Source organism: Aplidium turbinatum, chromosome 1, assembly GCF_918807975.1.
Source record: "Aplidium turbinatum chromosome 1, kaAplTurb1.1, whole genome shotgun sequence".
In the NCBI taxonomy this organism is placed as follows: Eukaryota; Metazoa; Chordata; class Ascidiacea; order Aplousobranchia; family Polyclinidae; genus Aplidium; species Aplidium turbinatum.
In genome coordinates, this window is record NC_137472.1 from 12,537,691 (window position 1) to 12,560,761 (window position 23,071).

The window sequence follows — 23,071 nt, forward strand, 5'->3', positions numbered from 1 at the left end:
TATTTTTGTTGATATAGTATTGCAATGGCTTGGTCAAAACAATGTAACTTTTGTTATTTGTGTTTGCATAAACAACTTTTACGTTTTTTATATGATGCTAATAACAGCTAAACATTTAACGTTGTCTTTTATGGAATGAGAACAACCAAATGAACAGCTATGAAACCAATTGTTGCAACACATAATCACACTTGATGATAATAACACACAAACAAGATCCTGAACACAAGTTTTACTTTGTAATTATTAAACAGAAACTCGAAGGTTGTGATGTTTTGTTGTAGTTTCTATAAACTTGTAAAAAAAACATAACATTTGTTAAACTATTTTTCAGTTTGTGAATTATGGAACATAAACTTTGTAGTTAGTTAATAATATTTTTTGATGGTTGGTTAGTGCAATAAAAACTTTGTGATTTGTTGAAATTATTGTTCAGTTTGTAAACAAAAATTTAAGTTGTGATTTAAAATAATTTTTCATGTGTATTTTTTTAGCAAAACTTTCATCATGTTTCCTTATTTCACATTTATTAACTTTACAAAATTTCATGTTATGTGAATAATTATGTATATAATGTAAACTTCATATTTGATTTAACTTATAAATTAATTAAGATAATAATAACTCAAATTGATAGCTTTTTTGTACATAGTTTTGTTTGAAACAAAAAAAATTATGATAATGTTTAGTTTACAATAACTTATTACTACTTATTGTGAATAAATGTGAGTTATTCTCAGATTGATATTTTGTTTTCTTATTTCTAAAAAATAATACATCGGCTTATCTATTTTTTATATGTTGCACAATTCAGTTTTTAAAGTTTTAGAGTAAGAAATCAAGATGAGGTATTCCAGCAACCATATCGGAGCGCCTGAAACCATAAAATGTAGCTACTCAAAGCGCACTTATAATTTGCAAACGCTTCAAACATTTTCGATGTGTCACATTAGACTTTTAAATGGCAACACCGTTTACTTAAGGTTTCACCTCCATTCTGTTCTGACGTTTTTATTGTTGAGCTGTTGGTTCCGTGATCGATCCCATGCTTCCATTTGTAAGAAGTATTAGTTGTAAAGAAAGGAGCGTTGTTCCCGGCTATCAGCACAAGGCTGAGCACTCACTAGTACAGCGAGCAGTTGCGATTCGCTAACCATATCGGTGTAGCTTTCACGCTTGTTAATACTTGGGTCACAGGTATTTTTTCACATTTTCAACCCTCCTGTTATTTTTTGTTAAACACAAGCATGATTTACTTTGTAAATGGTAAAATTTTCATGCTGGTAGTTTTATCAAGCATATTAGAATATAATACAATTCATCTGTAAAGATAATGATTGCCTAAACTTACTGTTTTAATATAGCAATGTAATATTTTTTAAATCGTGGTAAGTTGTATAGTGCATAAATCATTTTTAAGGCCTTTGTGTTTTGCAATCTCCGGAACCACTGTAGGCTACAAGATTCTTTTAAGAAGCAAAGGAAGTTATGTTCTTCAGCTTTTTGTAATTATATCTAACCTAATAGATAAACATTCAACCTCTAACAGATATACTAAACTATTTTATTGCATTGAAAGATGTTTTCTAGCAACCCATCGTTTTACACGTTCTATATGCCTCTAACTTTATGTAATAATTTTACCATATCTACTTATAGCTTAATTTCAGTGAGGTATATTTAAAACAACAACTTTTTTTTTACGAGTGTAAACCCACAACTAAATTTTTTCACTTCTATTCGTTGGTGGGTGGAAGCACACAAGCAGGTCTTGGAAACGAAAATTTATTTATGCCTGTTCTAATGCATTGTCTTGTATCCAAACCACACACTTGATCTGTTAGCCTACACTGATTGATTTGTATAAAAATGAACCCACATTTCCTTAATTCCTATCAAATTCGTATAACGAAGTGTATCATACAACTTAATCGCTTGCTTTAATTGGATAACACCCTTTAATAAACTGCTAGCACCTCGTGTTCGAATAGCTTAGGCACCTGCTATAGCACATAATTTCATGATCACAAGTTTTCACAGTCGAATTATGTCTTAAAAGTCTTTGTTTTATCACAGTCAAAACATCTTTTAAATGAAATTACAATAAACTGTTTTATGTTGTATAAAACATACCTAGTATAACAAGTTTTAGGTGGGTCATGCGTACTGAGCACTTGTTTAGGCCACAACAAACTAGATTGACCGAGTGGTTAAGGTGTTGGTCTTAAGTACCAATGGACTAGCGTCCGCGTGGGTTCGAATCCAACATCTAGTATTTTGATTTTCGGTTATTTTGTAACACATACTTTGATTTATTTTGTTTCTTAACATCACTTCAGTTGCTTGTACACACGGTTGTATTTTTTTCTCAGTCATAACAAGGTTCCTTTTTCGCATAAAAACATAGAAATCTAAACATTTCCAATAAGTCACCTTTTGTTTGCTCAGATTTCAACATAAATAGATGAAAAATCTGTTTACCTTTGATCTATTTGACTATTTTCTGACAAATAATAACACTTTTGCAACAACTTATTAGGTTTTTACGTGTGTTCTAACTACAATCTACTTATCACGAGTTTACATGGCGGATAAAAATAAAGAAACTCAGCTTAGAATGGTGTAACCTTCGTGATTTGCGATAAGTTTGTGCCTACAAAATGTCAATTTTGAAACTGAACCAAAGTTAAGCACATATAACCATAACATCTTACTTATTTGTATACAGCAATACCAAAAGTAGTAATTATTTCCAACCATATAACATCATCCATTCTGTTAGAATCGATGTAACCTATTTTTTAAACAAGTCAGAACACGATTTATATTAAATTAGCGCTTTATTTTAAATCGATCACAACATCATTTCAAATTGATTCTCTGGTAATTAAGTTTTTTTTTTAGTTTTTGGTAAATGTTTATTTGTTTACATCATGCAAAGGCACATTTTTTATTTCGCTGTGTTATTGTTTGTTTTGTTTTTTTTGTAAATATCTCCATCTTGTGTGTAACTTTAAGTGTTTTGTAAGATCTAAACAACACTCAATCAATGTGATACATTTCATGGTAGCTTTTGAACAGGTCTAAACCGGTTTTGATGAAAATATGCTTGTAAACACATGATGATGCTTTATTAAATGACCCACGTTCACGTATATCAATCACGAGCCAAACCAATTGCAATAATTTTGTTTCACAACATCAGAAGACTTTGTTTTCGTAGATTTTAATAATTGTTTGGTCTGTAATCGACTTTACCGGTTTGTTTACCATCAACTTACGTTTAAACATTAGAAAATTACTTGAACATTCTACTTCGTTACATAGTACTATAGCATTTACGCGTGATGACTTCTTGTAAAAACTACAAACCAATGACACCAATTTATTTAACAGAACTATCAAGTGAAGATTTGTTCATCATTACCGCAACTATTTCTATTGTCTTTTCACCATTCACCATTGAATCATCTCCTCAGACTTTCTTTTGTCGTGTGTTATCATCATCATCAGCCGGTCATGCCACTGCTGGCAGATGGCCTCCACATACATGTTTCCACATCATTCTGTCTTTTGCTGTTCTCATCCAGGTGATGCCAATCTTTTCTTCTATGTTATCTCGCCATCTTCTTTTTGGTCTCCCTCTAGTTCTTCTTGCATATCTTGGTGTCCATTCTGTGGTTATCTTGGCCCATCTGTTATATAATGTTTAATTCTTAAAAATGTGTTATTTGAACAATTTTCCGCTTTTATGCTTATCCTCATCTCAAATAGATTGCTTGTGAAGACAGTATATTTTAATTGTTTCCATATTATAGTAAGGTAAAGATTTCCATGTTTCATTTAACTCTTTTATCTTGCTCCTACATCTAAACTTATTGTTTGGTTCCTCTTGAACTGTCTTTCGGTCACATGTTCCTGGTGCTTCATCTTTATTACCCTATCTCACTTAGAATACCCTGGTTTGTGGTTAGTCTTTGTAATACCGACATAATATGCATATTATGCACTTTGTACTAGTTTTTGCTTCCAAACAGTAGATTCGACCTCTTTATCTTCACTTAATCTTACAGCACAACCGCTTTAATTTATTCCAAACACTTCTTGTTTAGTCTTTCTCTGATCTTATTGGCTCAGAACTTAATAAGTTTACCAACTCGTCTTTCTGTCTTTACATATCCATGGTATTTTACCACCACTCGTGTGTCTTTTCGCAGATATAAATCCAAAGGTAAAGCTTTAATTTTGTGTAACTTTTCAAAATAAATTCAAACGATTTTTTAAGACATGCCCAAAATATCATAAAGTTGTGTTTGAACCTAGAAACAAAAAGAAAAAAAATGTATATCTATGTAATACTTTTCACTAAACACAGATGCAAAATTGTTAAATCACCCAGTTTTGATGATGACTGTCTGTTACACAATAACAATCTATCTTTTGCTTGAGAAAAAACGCTTTTCTTTTAGATAAGTCACATATCTGTACACACTTTTCCGCAGTGATTGTCTAACAAAGTGGTACTCCTTCCACAACACTTACTCGAGATGTTTGTGGTGACGTACTTGTATTTAATATGATTATGTTATGCTAACTGCAAGCTATCAAACAAAATCTAAGACAACGTAAAGCATTCACCAAAGCACATTTGCAGAAAAACATATTATAACTAGATTATCCTATAAAATTATATCTTTCTATTATATTCTTACTATATATATATCATATTATACCTTTTAAAAATTATGTAGAATAAATTAAAGTATTTTTTTATATATAGTATATTCTAGTTTTTCTTGACAAATGTGCTTTGGTGAATGCTTTACGTTGTCTTAGATTTTGTTTGATAGCTTGCAGTTAGCATAACATAATCATATTAAATACAAGTACGTCACCACAAACATCTCGAGTAAGTGTTGTGGAAGGAGCACCACTTTGTTAGACAATCACTGCGGAAAAGTGTGTACAGATATGTGACTTATCTAAAAGAAAAGCGTTTTTTCTCAAGCAAAAGATAGATTGTTATTGTGTAACAGACAGTCATCATCAAAACTGGGTGATTTAACAATTTTGCATCTGTGTTTAGTGAAAAGTATTACATAGATATACATTTTTTTTCTTTTTGTTTCTAGGTTCAAACACAACTTTATGATATTTTGGGCATGTCTTAAAAAATCGTTTGAATTTATTTTGAAAAGTTACACAAAATTAAAGCTTTACCTTTGGATTTATATCTGCGAAAAGACACACGAGTGGTGGTAAAATACCATGGATATGTAAAGACAGAAAGACGAGTTGGTAAACTTATTAAGTTCTGAGCCAATAAGATCAGAGAAAGACTAAACAAGAAGTGTTTGGAATAAATTAAAGCGGTTGTGCTGTAAGATTAAGTGAAGATAAAGAGGTCGAATCTACTGTTTGGAAGCAAAAACTAGTACAAAGTGCATAATATGCATATTATGTCGGTATTACAAAGACTAACCACAAACCAGGGTATTCTAAGTGAGATAGGGTAATAAAGATGAAGCACCAGGAACATGTGACCGAAAGACAGTTCAAGAGGAACCAAACAATAAGTTTAGATGTAGGAGCAAGATAAAAGAGTTAAATGAAACATGGAAATCTTTACCTTACTATAATATGGAAACAATTAAAATATACTGTCTTCACAAGCAATCTATTTGAGATGAGGATAAGCATAAAAGCGGAAAATTGTTCAAATAACACATTTTTAAGAATTAAACATTATATAACAGATGGGCCAAGATAACCACAGAATGGACACCAAGATATGCAAGAAGAACTAGAGGGAGACCAAAAAGAAGATGGCGAGATAACATAGAAGAAAAGATTGGCATCACCTGGATGAGAACAGCAAAAGACAGAATGATGTGGAAACATGTATGTGGAGGCCATCTGCCAGCAGTGGCATGACCGGCTGATGATGATGATAACACACGACAAAAGAAAGTCTGAGGAGATGATTCAATGGTGAATGGTGAAAAGACAATAGAAATAGTTGCGGTAATGATGAACAAATCTTCACTTGATAGTTCTGTTAAATAAATTGGTGTCATTGGTTTGTAGTTTTTACAAGAAGTCATCACGCGTAAATGCTATAGTACTATGTAACGAAGTAGAATGTTCAAGTAATTTTCTAATGTTTAAACGTAAGTTGATGGTAAACAAACCGGTAAAGTCGATTACAGACCAAACAATTATTAAAATCTACGAAAACAAAGTCTTCTGATGTTGTGAAACAAAATTATTGCAATTGGTTTGGCTCGTGATTGATATACGTGAACGTGGGTCATTTAATAAAGCATCATCATGTGTTTACAAGCATATTTTCATCAAAACCGGTTTAGACCTGTTCAAAAGCTACCATGAAATGTATCACATTGATTGAGTGTTGTTTAGATCTTACAAAACACTTAAAGTTACACACAAGATGGAGATATTTACAAAAAAAACAAAACAAACAATAACACAGCGAAATAAAAAATGTGCCTTTGCATGATGTAAACAAATAAACATTTACCAAAAACTAAAAAAAAAACTTAATTACCAGAGAATCAATTTGAAATGATGTTGTGATCGATTTAAAATAAAGCGCTAATTTAATATAAATCGTGTTCTGACTTGTTTAAAAAATAGGTTACATCGATTCTAACAGAATGGATGATGTTATATGGTTGGAAATAATTACTACTTTTGGTATTGCTGTATACAAATAAGTAAGATGTTATGGTTATATGTGCTTAACTTTGGTTCAGTTTCAAAATTGACATTTTGTAGGCACAAACTTATCGCAAATCACGAAGGTTACACCATTCTAAGCTGAGTTTCTTTATTTTTATCCGCCATGTAAACTCGTGATAAGTAGATTGTAGTTAGAACACACGTAAAAACCTAATAAGTTGTTGCAAAAGTGTTATTATTTGTCAGAAAATAGTCAAATAGATCAAAGGTAAACAGATTTTTCATCTATTTATGTTGAAATCTGAGCAAACAAAAGGTGACTTATTGGAAATGTTTAGATTTCTATGTTTTTATGCGAAAAAGGAACCTTGTTATGACTGAGAAAAAAATACAACCGTGTGTACAAGCAACTGAAGTGATGTTAAGAAACAAAATAAATCAAAGTATGTGTTACAAAATAACCGAAAATCAAAATACTAGATGTTGGATTCGAACCCACGCGGACGCTAGTCCATTGGTACTTAAGACCAACACCTTAACCACTCGGTCAATCTAGTTTGTTGTGGCCTAAACAAGTGCTCAGTACGCATGACCCACCTAAAACTTGTTATACTAGGTATGTTTTATACAACATAAAACAGTTTATTGTAATTTCATTTAAAAGATGTTTTGACTGTGATAAAACAAAGACTTTTAAGACATAATTCGACTGTGAAAACTTGTGATCATGAAATTATGTGCTATAGCAGGTGCCTAAGCTATTCGAACACGAGGTGCTAGCAGTTTATTAAAGGGTGTTATCCAATTAAAGCAAGCGATTAAGTTGTATGATACACTTCGTTATACGAATTTGATAGGAATTAAGGAAATGTGGGTTCATTTTTATACAAATCAATCAGTGTAGGCTAACAGATCAAGTGTGTGGTTTGGATACAAGACAATGCATTAGAACAGGCATAAATAAATTTTCGTTTCCAAGACCTGCTTGTGTGCTTCCACCCACCAACGAATAGAAGTGAAAAAATTTAGTTGTGGGTTTACACTCGTAAAAAAAAAGTTGTTGTTTTAAATATACCTCACTGAAATTAAGCTATAAGTAGATATGGTAAAATTATTACATAAAGTTAGAGGCATATAGAACGTGTAAAACGATGGGTTGCTAGAAAACATCTTTCAATGCAATAAAATAGTTTAGTATATCTGTTAGAGGTTGAATGTTTATCTATTAGGTTAGATATAATTACAAAAAGCTGAAGAACATAACTTCCTTTGCTTCTTAAAAGAATCTTGTAGCCTACAGTGGTTCCGGAGATTGCAAAACACAAAGGCCTTAAAAATGATTTATGCACTATACAACTTACCACGATTTAAAAAATATTACATTGCTATATTAAAACAGTAAGTTTAGGCAATCATTATCTTTACAGATGAATTGTATTATATTCTAATATGCTTGATAAAACTACCAGCATGAAAATTTTACCATTTACAAAGTAAATCATGCTTGTGTTTAACAAAAAATAACAGGAGGGTTGAAAATGTGAAAAAATACCTGTGACCCAAGTATTAACAAGCGTGAAAGCTACACCGATATGGTTAGCGAATCGCAACTGCTCGCTGTACTAGTGAGTGCTCAGCCTTGTGCTGATAGCCGGGAACAACGCTCCTTTCTTTACAACTAATACTTCTTACAAATGGAAGCATGGGATCGATCACGGAACCAACAGCTCAACAATAAAAACTTCAGAACAGAATGGAGGTGAAACCTTAAGTAAACGGTGTTGCCATTTAAAAGTCTAATGTGACACATCGAAAATGTTTGAAGCGTTTGCAAATTATAAGTGCGCTTTGAGTAGCTACATTTTATGGTTTCAGGCGCTCCGATATGGTTGCTGGAATACCTCATCTTGATTTCTTACTCTAAAACTTTAAAAACTGAATTGTGCAACATATAAAAAATAGATAAGCCGATGTATTATTTTTTAGAAATAAGAAAACAAAATATCAATCTGAGAATAACTCACATTTATTCACAATAAGTAGTAATAAGTTATTGTAAACTAAACATTATCATAATTTTTTTTGTTTCAAACAAAACTATGTACAAAAAAGCTATCAATTTGAGTTATTATTATCTTAATTAATTTATAAGTTAAATCAAATATGAAGTTTACATTATATACATAATTATTCACATAACATGAAATTTTGTAAAGTTAATAAATGTGAAATAAGGAAACATGATGAAAGTTTTGCTAAAAAAATACACATGAAAAATTATTTTAAATCACAACTTAAATTTTTGTTTACAAACTGAACAATAATTTCAACAAATCACAAAGTTTTTATTGCACTAACCAACCATCAAAAAATATTATTAACTAACTACAAAGTTTATGTTCCATAATTCACAAACTGAAAAATAGTTTAACAAATGTTATGTTTTTTTTACAAGTTTATAGAAACTACAACAAAACATCACAACCTTCGAGTTTCTGTTTAATAATTACAAAGTAAAACTTGTGTTCAGGATCTTGTTTGTGTGTTATTATCATCAAGTGTGATTATGTGTTGCAACAATTGGTTTCATAGCTGTTCATTTGGTTGTTCTCATTCCATAAAAGACAACGTTAAATGTTTAGCTGTTATTAGCATCATATAAAAAACGTAAAAGTTGTTTATGCAAACACAAATAACAAAAGTTACATTGTTTTGACCAAGCCATTGCAATACTATATCAACAAAAATAATTTCCAAGTTAGTTACATTTTGTAAACATTACCATAAAGTTTTAGCTAAAATCATTGCTGTAACGATCTTTATGAAATGGATGCTTAGCAAAATGATAAGATAAACACGATAAGATACATGGATCTAAGTTGAACACAACCAAAACAGGAGGTTCTATGTCTCAATTTACAGTACTGCTTGTGTGTTGAGTTGTACCTTTATGTTAATATCATGGAGTAGTGCAGTTGTTGTAAAGATCATAAAACAAAACCGTAAATGTTATGCCTTCATGACAAGCTTAAAGTTAGGTCATTTTGGTCAAGCTATGATTCTCACAACCTTTAAGTGATATTATACCAACAAAATTAATTTTTCAGACTAGTAACATTTAATACACATTACCATAAAGTTTTAGTAAAAAAACACTGCTTTAGCAAAATGTAGACCTAACGGAATAAAGGTTTACCGAAACCAACATAAACCGAAACGAAGATTAACCGAAATAAAAATGCTAAAATGCAGTATTTATTAAGCTTTTAGACCAGTCATAGATTATAATAAGTCTTATATATAACCAACTAATAAGCGACTAAGCACCCCTTTGACCATTTACCTTACAATAAACTAAAAGCAAGCCACTGATTAAAAGAATCAAAGAATAACGAAATTAACTAACCTATACAAACCAAAAAGCAGTGAAACCTCATTGATTTACCGAAATTCAGCAAGAACAAAACACAGCATTTGGAAAGATCTAGAATCGAGCGAATAGACCTACCTATAATAGTGAAAACTCTATTCTTACAAGCAAACACCTTTGCGAAAAACATAGCTACACCCAATCCGACAAAAAGTTAACAAAACGTTTATAAAATTAACCCCGCATATTAACCCACACATTAATAAACAAACCCTGTATATTAACCGATCTATGAACTTTACATCGTTTACAGTTATAAAATTTAAACAAAATCAAAGAATCCACAATAATGTGACATCAAAAATGACTTTCCTATTGACTAGCATACGAGGTGTTAGGTTATTTGCTTGGTAGAAGTTAGATTATTGCAGTGGTCCCCAGCTGTGTGTCTACAGTTAGAACAACATTAAAATAACCCACAATGATGTTAAATCAAAAATGAGTTTGTTAACTTTAATTTCAGGTTAAAAGGTTGCTTTGTGAATTAATAAAAATAAGCTGGTTATGTTTTAAAGTCTTTTCTATATCTTGTAGTCATTCCAACCACTGTGATTATGCATGTATGCAAACTGACCAGCAAGACATCTAATGTATGAAACTTTACATTTTTATTGCTTTAAAAAAAAAACACAACTCAGACATGGGAATCGAACACAGAGCACATCATCATTAGTTAAATTGATTAAAAAAGTTCCTCAGATCACATTATCACTAGTTAAATAAATTAAAAAAACAACCTCAGTCATGGGAATTGAACCCAGGTCACTGATCATTAGCAATGTAACATAAAAAAAAATCACTCTTTACAGACCACAAACGAAAAAATATTTATTTGTTGCTTTTTATAAGTAAACCAAGTTCCATAGCAAGTAAGCTTGTAGTTTCTAGCTAAAGTTCGTACTTAGATTTAATACATAGCCTATTAGCATCACTCGTTCGTACCGAATCCGTCCTAGGTCGGAGGGTTCGATACCAAGTTCGTTCATAGAGTTCTTACCGGTCGTTCTTACATATCATTACGTCATAACATTCGTTCTTACAAGTTCGTACCGACTAGGCTTAGTACCGCTGGCTACATCATAACATCCGTCCGTACCGACTAGGCTTAGTACCGCTGGCTACGTCATAACATCCGTTCGTACCGACTAGGCTTAGTACCGCTGGCTACGTCATAACATCCGTTCTTACAAGTTCGTACCACAAAGTTCAGACCAAACAACCTATCTTCGGTTCGTACCACAAAGGATGCGATCTAGGGTTCGTACCAAGCGAGGGGCCTTACCAGTTCGTACTGAGGGTTAGTACATTTTTGCATCTACTACTACTATAGGCCTATATTCATCTTGTATCCTCAGGCTTACTTCACATCATATTTTGATTGTTACTAGGCCAGTAAACGTTAAATAGCTGTTTGTTTGGGTTGTAATCAACGTGATTGGTTCCAAATAGCGTTTATACAACTCAGAAATGTGTCTAGGATTACTTCCAGTTTTGTCTATGTAGTAAACGACACGACGTTAAATCTATAGGGTCTCAAAAATTGCGAAAAAAATATTATTGCTGTAACTCAAAAACTAGAGCCAATTCGAGAAAACTTAGTGCATTTTCAGAATAAGGGGCCTCGAAATACCTTAAAATGACCTTAAAATAACTGCCTTTATATAAAAAAAAGTTTTGTTGGCCTGTGAAAATCGATAAACATCGTCAAATGATTCAAGAAACTGAAAGCAGTAGATATTTACTACGGTGAAGGGTGCACAAAGAAAATCATGTCTGAAATGTGGTAGAATTCGACATTTTGAGAGTAATAGGCTACACGTGTCAGTGTTCATGGAGTTGCTAATTAAACCACTTTGCTTGCTACAAGTTTGTGTTACTGCCTCTTATTGTGTCCATTAAGATGCTAGAGTGCGTTAGAAGATAGCGGGTGAGCAGTTTCAGGGATAAGCGAAAATTCGATATTTTTAAAAAATTCAAACCAGGTGAACCAGGGTCAAACGTTAGTATTTTTTTGTGAAATTTGGTGTAGGAGATACATTTACCAAAAGGAACAATATTCCAAACTGACGAAAAGTTTAAAAGAAAACAATTTTTTTTTCGAGATTTTGCGCCAGCCTAGTCCAGATGCTGTAGTGACGAAACCGTGCGCACTGAGGAACGCAAACCAACGTTTTGTAATTTGTATAAAGGTCTGCATTTTTATTAAAAAGTAACCAGCAAGACGATATCAACGCCGTGTTGATTTTACATTTGTGCTTCAAACGGGTAACTAAGCAACTTTTATTCAGATTCCGAATCTTTAACCAAGAGGTTTGCAAACCGTAACCTATGAGCCAACATTTTGTGGTCTACTTAGGGTCAAAGTTTAAACAAAGTGTGGTCCTCGAGACTTTGTTTTGTAACAATTAATAAAAATTATTTTACTCAAATTTGTCATCCCAGCCAGCAAGCCAGACTGGGCTCAATAAAAATTCAAGTGGGCACTCGGGCTTGTGGGCACACCATGTGGGTTATTTATAGGTCAAAAATGGATTAACACAAGTCCAGTATTTCATGTTGTTTAATTAATTGCCCCAAATCAAGCCCAATCTTTAATTTCAACTTCTTATTAGTTTCTTTTAGTTTGAAAAAGAAAGCAGAAAACATGAGCACTAATGTGGGTTGAATTTGGGCAGCCCATTTGTGAAATCATCCCAACATGGGTGGAAGTAGGTTGCCCAATAAGAAATGTTTTTATAAAACAAAAATATTTTTATTGGCTGTATGAAAACAACTTTGTCAGTGTTGTTCTGATACGGCCAATAATTATTGCAAGGGTTAGTGTGAGACTTCATGTGTGTTCAATCTAGGCAACCCATTTGCACAAAAACATTTTACAAATTTAGTTTGAGTTGAACTTCCCACATTAGTTCAGAATATTAGTAATTTAAATTAATGCACCATTTGTTATACTGTAATGGCAACATACTGTAGATATTTTTAAACATTTTCTTCTTTCACCTTCCCTTCAACTACAAAGAAAAGGTGTTTTCATTACCTCTGAACTTGAAGTTTTTCGGCGTGAGATTCAGTGGCACATCGTATCCGTCTGGGATCCAGATTCCAAAGACATCAGTTCGACACCGCTGAGAAGCGTTTTTCTTCTAACATTTTCAAACTGGGCTGCCCAGTTGGGTAGAAACTTGAGCACGATAAATACAATTGGGTGCCAGTTGGGCCCAATATATCGCCCATTGGTAACCAGATGGCCCCCAGTTTTTATTGCTGGCTTGGATGTGGTGTCACCCATATTATTAATCTTTGGCAACCTGACAGTCCAAACAGTGCAAATTCAATCAATTTAATCTGTTACTGTTAATAATAATAATTTTATTGTTCCATTGCGTCTACATACAGTGCACTGCAGCATGTGCATTTGTAATACAACAGGCAACTGAAAGTATGAAAAAGGCACGAAGGCACTGAGTCATCTGTTTTTTATTGAGAAATTGCGCAGGCGTGAGAACCGAGGAAATTCTGAGTAGGAAGAAGATTAAGAAATTACTTTACTTCCTATTGCAGCAATATCGTGTGAAATTTTAGAACAATTCTATCTATGAAAAATGATTGTGTGTGTTTTACGCAACGCTATGTTTATTGCACATATAGCATTGGCAAAGATTTTAAATTCTGCTTTTACCAGCATGATTGTTGCTTACTTTGCAAATGTAGATACAAACGACCTGTTTTAGCTTCATGCTGCCGGTTCGTTACAGTAATATCGATTTGTCACTAGCATTTGGAACACATCTAGTCATGTGCAATGACTAGTGGTGTTGTAGTCAGTGTGGTGTTGCAGCGGATCCGCAGCATCAGGCTAAAACAGATCGTTTGTATCCACATTTGTGAAGTAAATAACTAAGAAGTAACAAGTTTTTTTGATAGCCTAATTCTTGTACTGCAGATCACAGCAGCAGAGCATCATCACTATTAGAGTTGGTCAATAATATCTGATTTTGTAAAGTATGGATTTCCATAAAACTTTTTTCAACATCTCTTGTTATTTTTATGTTATAGTTATAAATAAAACATAATGCCAATGCAATACAACACAAATCAAATTTATGCAAAAAGTAGATGTCAGGGTAGGGGAGAATTTTGGACAAAAATTTCAAAACAATTATACCACAGGTCGTAGAATATATTGTTGTAGGCCTATCCTAAAATTAGGGCTACAGTTGAAATTAAAATACAAATAAAAGAATAGTCCAAATTGATGACAAAATCAATGACGGAAAAGTTCCTTTAAAAGACTGCTGTAAGTCCGGTTTCTGATGTTGATGGTATGAATTTTTACTTGTTGTAAAGTGACGAATTATTTTAAGTTGTCTTATTTGCTAGGGGGACTGAGTGAAAGCTACTTTGCAACAAGTTGATCAACTACACACGCCGAGAGTCGAACAACCTTTGCTCGATTTTTGTTTGACATTCTTTACTAAGCTGGGTATTTATTCAATGAGCTATAGTATAACGGGATGGACAACTGTAAAATTCATTTCAATTGGTGTCTGCATTATTTGCAGATGACTAAATTTTAACAAGAACGCTTTTACTGTTTCTTCCAACAGACTACAGTTAACTGGATTGACTTTTATTTCGTTTATAGTTTGTATGTTTGTTTTATGTGTGCTTTAACCCCGGGAATTGTGACAAAATCTAATCTTATAAAAAGTACGTTCCTACAGAACTGTGTTTGTCTTCCCTAATAGCTCAGTTAGATAAACTCTCGAGTTTATGAACGACAAAACGACAAGATCAAACGGAGTTTGTTCAATTCGATTTTATGAGTTTGGGGTTCTCATAACACTGGTCTACAAAAAAAACATTTTTTTCTGCGGTTTGAACTTTGAAAACTGAATTTGGGTAATTTTGGTATGCTGAATCCGAATCTGAACTCATATTTTTACTATCACATCGGATTTTTGAGATATGATAAAAAAAATGGTTTATTTTTGCCAGAAGTGGAAGATTTGGCGTTGCGTTTACCACCAACATATGCAGTGCTACAGCGAATGTGTATACAGGCCAAAATAGCTTAAATAAGGTTACTGCACAAGCATTGTCATTGGCCTGCTTCAATCTTTGTGATTTTATGCAAAACATTGAAAGAGGGTGGTCAGTTATATTTTTATTTTTCTCTTTAGCTTGTATTGCTGCTTTGTTAATAATGTTGCGTTGAAAACAAATTGGTATAAAAGTGGTAGTTTGTGAGTGTATTTTAGTTATGCACCCACTGGCCTGGATATCTGAATATAGCACAGTCTGTATGTGTGACAAACGCAACGTCAAATCTTTCACTTTTGGCAAAAGTAACAATTTGTTGTTGTCATATCTCAAAAACCTGACATGATAAAATAAATTTGAGGTTATTTTCGGATTCAACATCCCAAAATTACTCTAAATTAGATCTTAAAGTTCATACCGAAAAAATCGTGTAGACGAGTGCAATCATTCAAAATATATATAAATTTGTTGAGGTTTTTGAAATATCGTTGAAGAACATTTGTAAAAACAATCATAGGCATACTAATTTTTTGCTGGTGAAAACAAGAGGTCGTTTTTTTATTTTTTAGTTTGGAAATATCATTTCGAATTGGAAAGCAACTTACTTATGTTTTCTGTCTGGAGCAATGACACGCTAACGGGCTGAACCAGGCAACCGGTTAAAAGGTTGACTTTTGCTACAAGCATGATGTCTTTGAGTTGCTTCTTGTACAAGAGACAAACCTGGCAGATTTTTGCTGTTGATCGCTGCTTTTTGTGACAGCAGCAAACAAAATGTCACATGCTTTCTATTCATTTTGTTTGTGCCGTATTTTTTAGCTAAAGTAAAACCAGTTTAAGTTAATTACCTTTTATTATCTTGTAAAATATTTGATTTGAATTTATTTGAAATTTCCGTAAACATATAGAAGAGTTTTTCATAAACAGAATTTATTTAATGGCAGCACGTAAGCAGGAAGATATTGATTGAGTTTTGATGCGCTGGCCTTCAGTTTGTGGTTGGGGCTTTCGGCAAAGTTTCAAAATACATCTATATGTTTAGGCTACAATGTAGGTTGTTTGCCTAATTTCATGAATCTGTAATGTCCGGTTTGAAATATTGCTTCACGTAGGCCTACGTAACATAAAGTATACTACTTGCTGAATTCAAAGAGATAATGTATATTTGTCAACGATGACAATGCCATCAAAACAATGGGAGCATCTCACTCAATAAATATAGAGTATGTCCCTTCGCTGCTTCCTGCTGTCTGTGATGCAGCATTCGAAACCGCAGTGTTCGACGTATTGAAGCAATATGCATCAAATTAAGAATCATTGCTATTACAGATATCATTACCATTGGTTCAGTACCCAGCAAACATTGATTGCTGGGCCAGCATTGGCTATATGCTGGGTATGTTGGCACAAGGTCGGCAATTTCGTTCAACATTTTGCCAACATTGCCAACAATACGCCAACAATTTCAATACTTCTTATTAAGCGTTCAAAAAGGTCTCAAAGATTTTATTTCAGGTTTATTTGTTTTAAACTTGAAAAATACTAACACAAACCTCTTTTCATGTGGTATTGCTTCTAAACACAGTTGTGTGATTGGTTAACATCGGTCAGAAGCATTGCCAGCGTTGTGCCAATTCATAACAATTTCGGTGTTTTCTTTCAAATTATGCAAATGTATGCCATCATTTTGCTACAATTTTAAATTTTAATAATAAGCTATCAATGCTGTTATTATTTTCTGATACGGTACAATTATATTATGAATATTTAAGACCAGCGTTGGTCAGAAGAGTAGCCAATGCTTTGCCAACAAAGTAGTTTCATTTCAGTTTGTTTATGCCAAACTGAGCAGAGGTCTAGAAAAAGGTAGGAGCAACAAAACGCGAACGCGATAACGTGCTTGATACCGAAACAGTTTAAAGTTTCCATTAGCCTACAGGTTTCCACAAAATAAACCATTGCAACGTTGGCTATATGCTGGATGTGAAGCCACATGGTCGGCAATTTCGTCCAACATTGCCAACAATACGCCAACAATTTCAATACTTCTTATTAAGCGTTCAAAAAGGTCTCAAAGATTTTATTTCAGGTTTATTTGTTTCAAACTTGAAAAATACTAACACAAACATCTTTTCATGTTGTACTGCTTCAAAACACAGTTGTGTGATTGGCTAACATCGGTCAGAAGCATTGCCAACGTTGTGCCAATTCATAACAATATCGGTGTTTTCTTTCAAATTATGCAAATGTAGGCTATGCCATCATTTTGCTACAATTTTAAATTTTAATGATAGGCTATCAATGCTGTTATTATTTTCTGATACCGTACAAGTATATTATGAATATTTAAGACCAGCGTTGGTCAGAAGAGTAGCCAATGCTTTGCCAAGAAAGTAGTTTCATTTCAGTTTGTTTATGCCAAACTGAGCAGAGGTCTAGAAAAAGGTAGGAGCAACAAAACGCGAACGCGATAACGTGCTTGATACCGAAACGGTTTAAAGTTTCCATTAGCCTACAGGTTTCCACAAAATAAACAATTGCAACGTTGGCTATATGCTGGATGTGAAGCCACAAGGTCGGCAAATTCGTCCAACATTGCCAACAATACGCCAACAATTTCAATATTTCTTATTAAGCGTTTAAAAAGGTCTCAAAGATTTTATTTCAGGTTTATTTGTTTCAAACTTGAAAAATACTAACACAAACATCTTTTCATGTTGTATTGCTTCAAAACACAGTTGTGTGATTGGCTAACATCGGTCAGAAGCATTGCCAACGTTGTGCCAATTCATAACAATTTCGGTGTTTTCTTTCAAATTATGCAAATGTAGGCTATGCCATCATTTTGCTACAATTTTAAATTTTAATAATAGGCTATCAATGCTGTTATTATTTTCTGATACCGTACAAGTATACTATAAATATTTAAGACCAGCGTTGGTCAGAAGAGTAGCCAATGCTTTTATTACTTATTACCATTTTTAAAAATATCAATAGCCTAAAAACCTTTTTTATGCGGTTTTGTTTAAAAATATGTTTGTGTGAGCAAACATCGGTTAGAAATGTTGCCAACGTTGTGCCAATTGAACAACTATTCTAAAGTTTTCTTTCAATTTATGCAAATGTACACCATCATTTGCTACAGACCAGGCCAGAGAGAAGATAATTTGAGCCCGGTACCAATGATATCTTTGGGCCTCTAAACAGTTTTAAGAATAACGCACTACATCTAAATATACGGGGTAGTTTATTTGTTTTTCCGGACACCTTGAAGAAGTTACGGGCTCCTAACATTATCCAGGGCCCGAGTTCAAAAGTACCCCCTGAACTCCCCTGACACCGCTACTGGTGGAAAATTCCCAGCTTCAGGAGCAGTCATGTTGCGTCGAAATCTCTCCTCAATTTCTTGAAGCGAAATTTCACAAAACGATCGCTACTTTTACTTTCAACTGTATAAAATCTGTAAATAATTCATGTTTTGATAGTCCATTACCTAATTACAATATGTGTGTGTGTGTTAGTTTGTTTTTGTGATGTTGTTAGGTTCAGTCGTGTTCTCATTGCTTTCAGAATTGGCGCTCCAATTGTTTCAGGAACGAGGAGGCGACTGATTCTTAACTAATTCATCTACTTGTTTTACAGTATCAGGTTTGGTGGCCGTGCTTAACTATATTTATCGATGCAAATACCGCAATATTAGATCTTTTTATGCACGTCTTAAACCATTACGGTTTTGCCACCTTTTCCTTTTGTTGGTTTTGTTACTCTATTTCTTTTTCACAATATCATTTCTTTTGCGTTCTGACAAAGAAAAATAAATTGAATTGAATTGATCCGGCGAATCGTTTTTTCTCCTCCCGCGGTGCATAGAACAATACTGCAGGCACAATAATTGTTGTGAAAACTCCATTATGACGTCACTACTTAAACTTTGACTGGGCAATATGACGCGTTGAAGTGAAATAGGCAACAAAGCTTTAGAATGCAGCGATGTGTTATATCAACGTGAGGAGATGCAATTTAGCAGAAGAACTTGGTTTGTTTTGATGAAGGAAGACAAAGGCCATGACTTAATCCTTTGCTAAAGGGATTATGACGTCACTCGATTCACTTCGACTGTTCAAGCATGGCGGTTGTGCGCAATACACAATTACGTGGAGAGCCGAAAGCACAATGCTTATGTGAACAGCGCTAAGAGGAATTTTCGCTTCTTGCATCGAAAATATAAAAAATCGAATTCAATTGAGATATTAGTTTTAGAAATGAGCTGAAAGAAGTTTTAGAAATGATCAAAATGAAACTATAGGAATGACTTACGACAATGTTTATGAAAACCTGGTAAGTGAATGTCTTTTATTCATTGAACCTGAAATAATTGTGTAAAGTCGTTTTTGTCACTAGGCTACGTTTACACAATTTAAAGAAAGTTATAAAACTCAATTTAGAGGAAGTTATAAAACTCAATGACCAATGGAAAACTTTCATATGAAATATTCTCGTGACAAATTTAGTGCCAGTGCTCCTAGATGAGTGCTAAGGAGATATCAGCAAAGTAGCAGAGCTTGTGATGTCCCAGAACATGTGTAGGGTTTTGCTCAATCTTTGATTTTGCTGCTCCGGCAGTGTTTGCCTGACTGCTTGAATGTGTTTGTATTTTTATGTCGTGTGGATAGGTCTGTGATGGTTGTAGAATATTTGCAAATGTAGCTTTCATTGCCGTCAACTGAATAATAATAATAACATGTTTTATTTTGCGCCCATTGCGACAACATAGCCTACAGTAGCCTACACTGCGACCTACATACGCAACACAACAGACGACTGGAATCCCAAATAAAACTTTAAACGTTGGCTGTCATTTGTAACAGTCGAAAATTTCTGTAACAAGTGCTGAAGCTTTTTAATATGATGGATGAAACCCCTGTCATTACATTCGATTTACATTTTGCAGGTGGCAAATTTAAGTCAAGTTGTTGGCAAAAATGCAAGCGATTGTATCAGTGGACTTATTCCAACTATTATTATCGAACACAACACAGTTCAAGTCATGTCGAGAACAAAGAAAGAAAAAAAAAAACATCGTGAAGTCTAAGCACTCGTTTGATTGTTTAAAAAAGGTTGTTCTTGGTGAGTACGGATAAATGTTTCTACTACGACTAAACGATTATGTCATAACTATGCCATTTTGCTCTTTTGATTAATGTATGATGTAATTGTGAAGAGTATTAAGTAATGTATGAAAATATTTTAGTGGTGTACTCGCATTGATGTGAACAACGAACATGGTGGTTAGTAGGCTATGTCGGCATTTATATAATGATTTAACACTTCTTTTTTTACTTTCATGATTAGACATGGTGGTGGCGCACGACAAAGCTGCTGCCGTGCAGCAAATTGATGAAGAGTTTCAGAGTGATTTCGAAATTGGAAGGACAGGCAAAGTGGCCGAAAACGGCAAAAACTAACTTTTGGTGAGCTTGTTGTATGTTTGAAAGACAACTGCGAATGTGTTGCTTTAGTTGTTGAATAACTACTGTACACGCAATTAGAATGTACTGGAACTTGATTATCGCTCTGCGTGGCACAGAATTGAATGATAAGTTTTTTGTCACGCACGTTGGAGAGAGGGATATTACCATGGATATTACATTGATATTGCAGATTGTCAATTAACTTCGTATTATCCTGGACGACAACTGATCAAAATCCTACACTGTTGCCAAACAGCCCTCTTGAATTAAATATTTTTGTTTCATTCGCAGGAATTCAGAATGATAAAGATACACAAGAAAAAGCTGCTGATGTGCAATGAATATCCATCTGTCAATACGATTTGATGTGGCTTGTTTCTAATAAATGTGAAAATATACGAAGCTCGGCTGTTACTTTGCTTTGTCACAAAGGGAGTAGTGTTGCTTATAAATCCGTGTTGCTGCTGTTCTTTCGCCCAAGGATTAGCTAGGTTCAACAATAAACTTTTGGTGATGAGCGAGGTTTAGGTACAGAGACGTTTGGCAAATGTAAATGCCAATGCTGTTCAGATGTTTTATGCAGCAGCTTGCTTCGCATGGCCAACCTTGGTCAAAGCGCGGCATCACAATAGTTAATAGGTCAGATGAAGCAGCGTCATGGTGCATAAAAGTCAACCAGAATTTAGGCGCCAGATGAAGCAAAATGGTGCACAAGCCATCTTGCCAGCGTTGGCCAGATACAGATGCCAACGTTGGCAAGATGAAGCAAAATGGTGCATAAAACATTTTGCCAATGTTGGCAAGATACAGAAGCCAACGTTGGCTAGATGCAGAAGTCGACGTGGGCTAGATGCATACGCCAACGGTGGCAAGATGCAGACGCCAACGCTGGCTAGATGCATCCAAATGGTGCATAAAACATTTTGCCAACGTTGGCAAAATGCAGAAGCCAATGTTGGCAAGATGCAGAAGCCAAGGTTGGCAAGATGCAGCAGCCAGCGTTGGCAAGATGCAGACGCCAACGCTGGCCAGATGCATCCAAATGGTGCATAAAACATTTTGCCAACGTTGGCAAGATGCAGAAGCCAACGTTGGCAAGATGCAGTAGCCAGCGTTGGCAAGATGCATAATCCAATGTTGGCAAGATGCAGAAGCCAACGGTGGCAAGATGCAGACGCCAACGCTGGCCAGATGCATCCAAATGGTGCATAAAACATCTTGCCAACATTGGCGTCTACATCTTGCCAATGTTGCGGCCAACTTCTTGCCAATGTTGCCCCAACAATCAATGTTTACTGGGTATATATTAGAGTGTTGCAGGCGCCGCATGAAATTTAAATATTGGTTTCACCATGCTTACCTTTTCTGTGGTACTGTGTTTAGATCAGTATACCACATTACCACAAATATAAAGTTTCATAAATTTTCATTGACGTTTACCTCCATGCCGAGGCCATTTTTGGCCCACTTTTTGAAATTTTTCATGTTTTCGCCACTAGATGGCAGTGTATAACTTTTACAATATAGGAGTATATTTAAAAGATGCCCTATGATGTTCTGAATTGTTCAAACAAAAAATTGCAGAGATGGGATAAGTATATCCAAATATATTCAATTTTTGTCACTAATTTTTTGCACAATATTGCCCCTAGTGGTGAAAAGAAACATTGAAATATCTTAAAAACTACTCATCATATTGTTATGGAACTTGCATGCACCTCTCCATTTTCATGGGTAAGAAATTTGATTTTAGCAATATTTTTGCAAAATATTACCACTTGAAGGCGTTAATTATAATTTTGAACAATATTCCTGTAAAAAAACGATCTTTTTGCATTTCTTGAGCTGTGCTATCTGAAGAATATAACTTCATGGCTTATGCACAACAAAACTTATTCAATTGTAAAGAAACTACATGCATGCACTGTATCAATAAATCTAAACAAGCAATGTGAGTCCTAGTTAACACAATTTCCGCAAATGCAGTTGTTCATCTTCATTGTATTGATAAACGACGTTTTCTAAGATTTGGTATCTTCCTTCGATCCTCCTCCACCACTTGAATATAGTTTTGTAGATTTTTTCCTGTTTTGCTAGATGAAAAAAGTTGGATACCAGTTTTACCTCTCTCTCTCTCTGTTGAATCATTGCAGACTGTGAGTGCACTTATGATACCATTAGTAGAAGCATAGCCATCATCTATTTCCCACTCTTTCGGGTATTTAGCAAGGAAAGTTGTTGAAATGTGCAAAAGTTCAAAAAATATTTTGCTGCTGATATTTACATAGGAACATAATGACAATGAGTTATCATTAACAATGTTTGGCAGCTATGGCTTTCCGTATCCATTACCAAACCTGTTTGTAACGTGGCCATCGAAACTTACATTTAAACGCTGCAGACTGCAGAGTTCCAGTCAAAGCTT

The 23,071-nt window shown here is 34.1% G+C and overlaps 2 non-coding genes across 2 annotated transcripts; one reads left to right on the forward strand and one right to left on the reverse strand.

Annotated features, from left to right (window-relative positions):
- Positions 1–2,192: 2,192 nt before the first annotated feature.
- Trnal-uaa (transfer RNA leucine (anticodon UAA)) lies at positions 2,193–2,275 on the forward strand. Its single transcript has one exon. It is a non-coding gene; the product is annotated as a tRNA-Leu (tRNA).
- A 4,901-nt stretch (positions 2,276–7,176) lies between these two features.
- Positions 7,177–7,259, reverse strand: Trnal-uaa (transfer RNA leucine (anticodon UAA)). The gene has a single exon. It is a non-coding gene; the product is annotated as a tRNA-Leu (tRNA).
- Between the last annotated feature and the right edge of the window lie 15,812 nt (positions 7,260–23,071).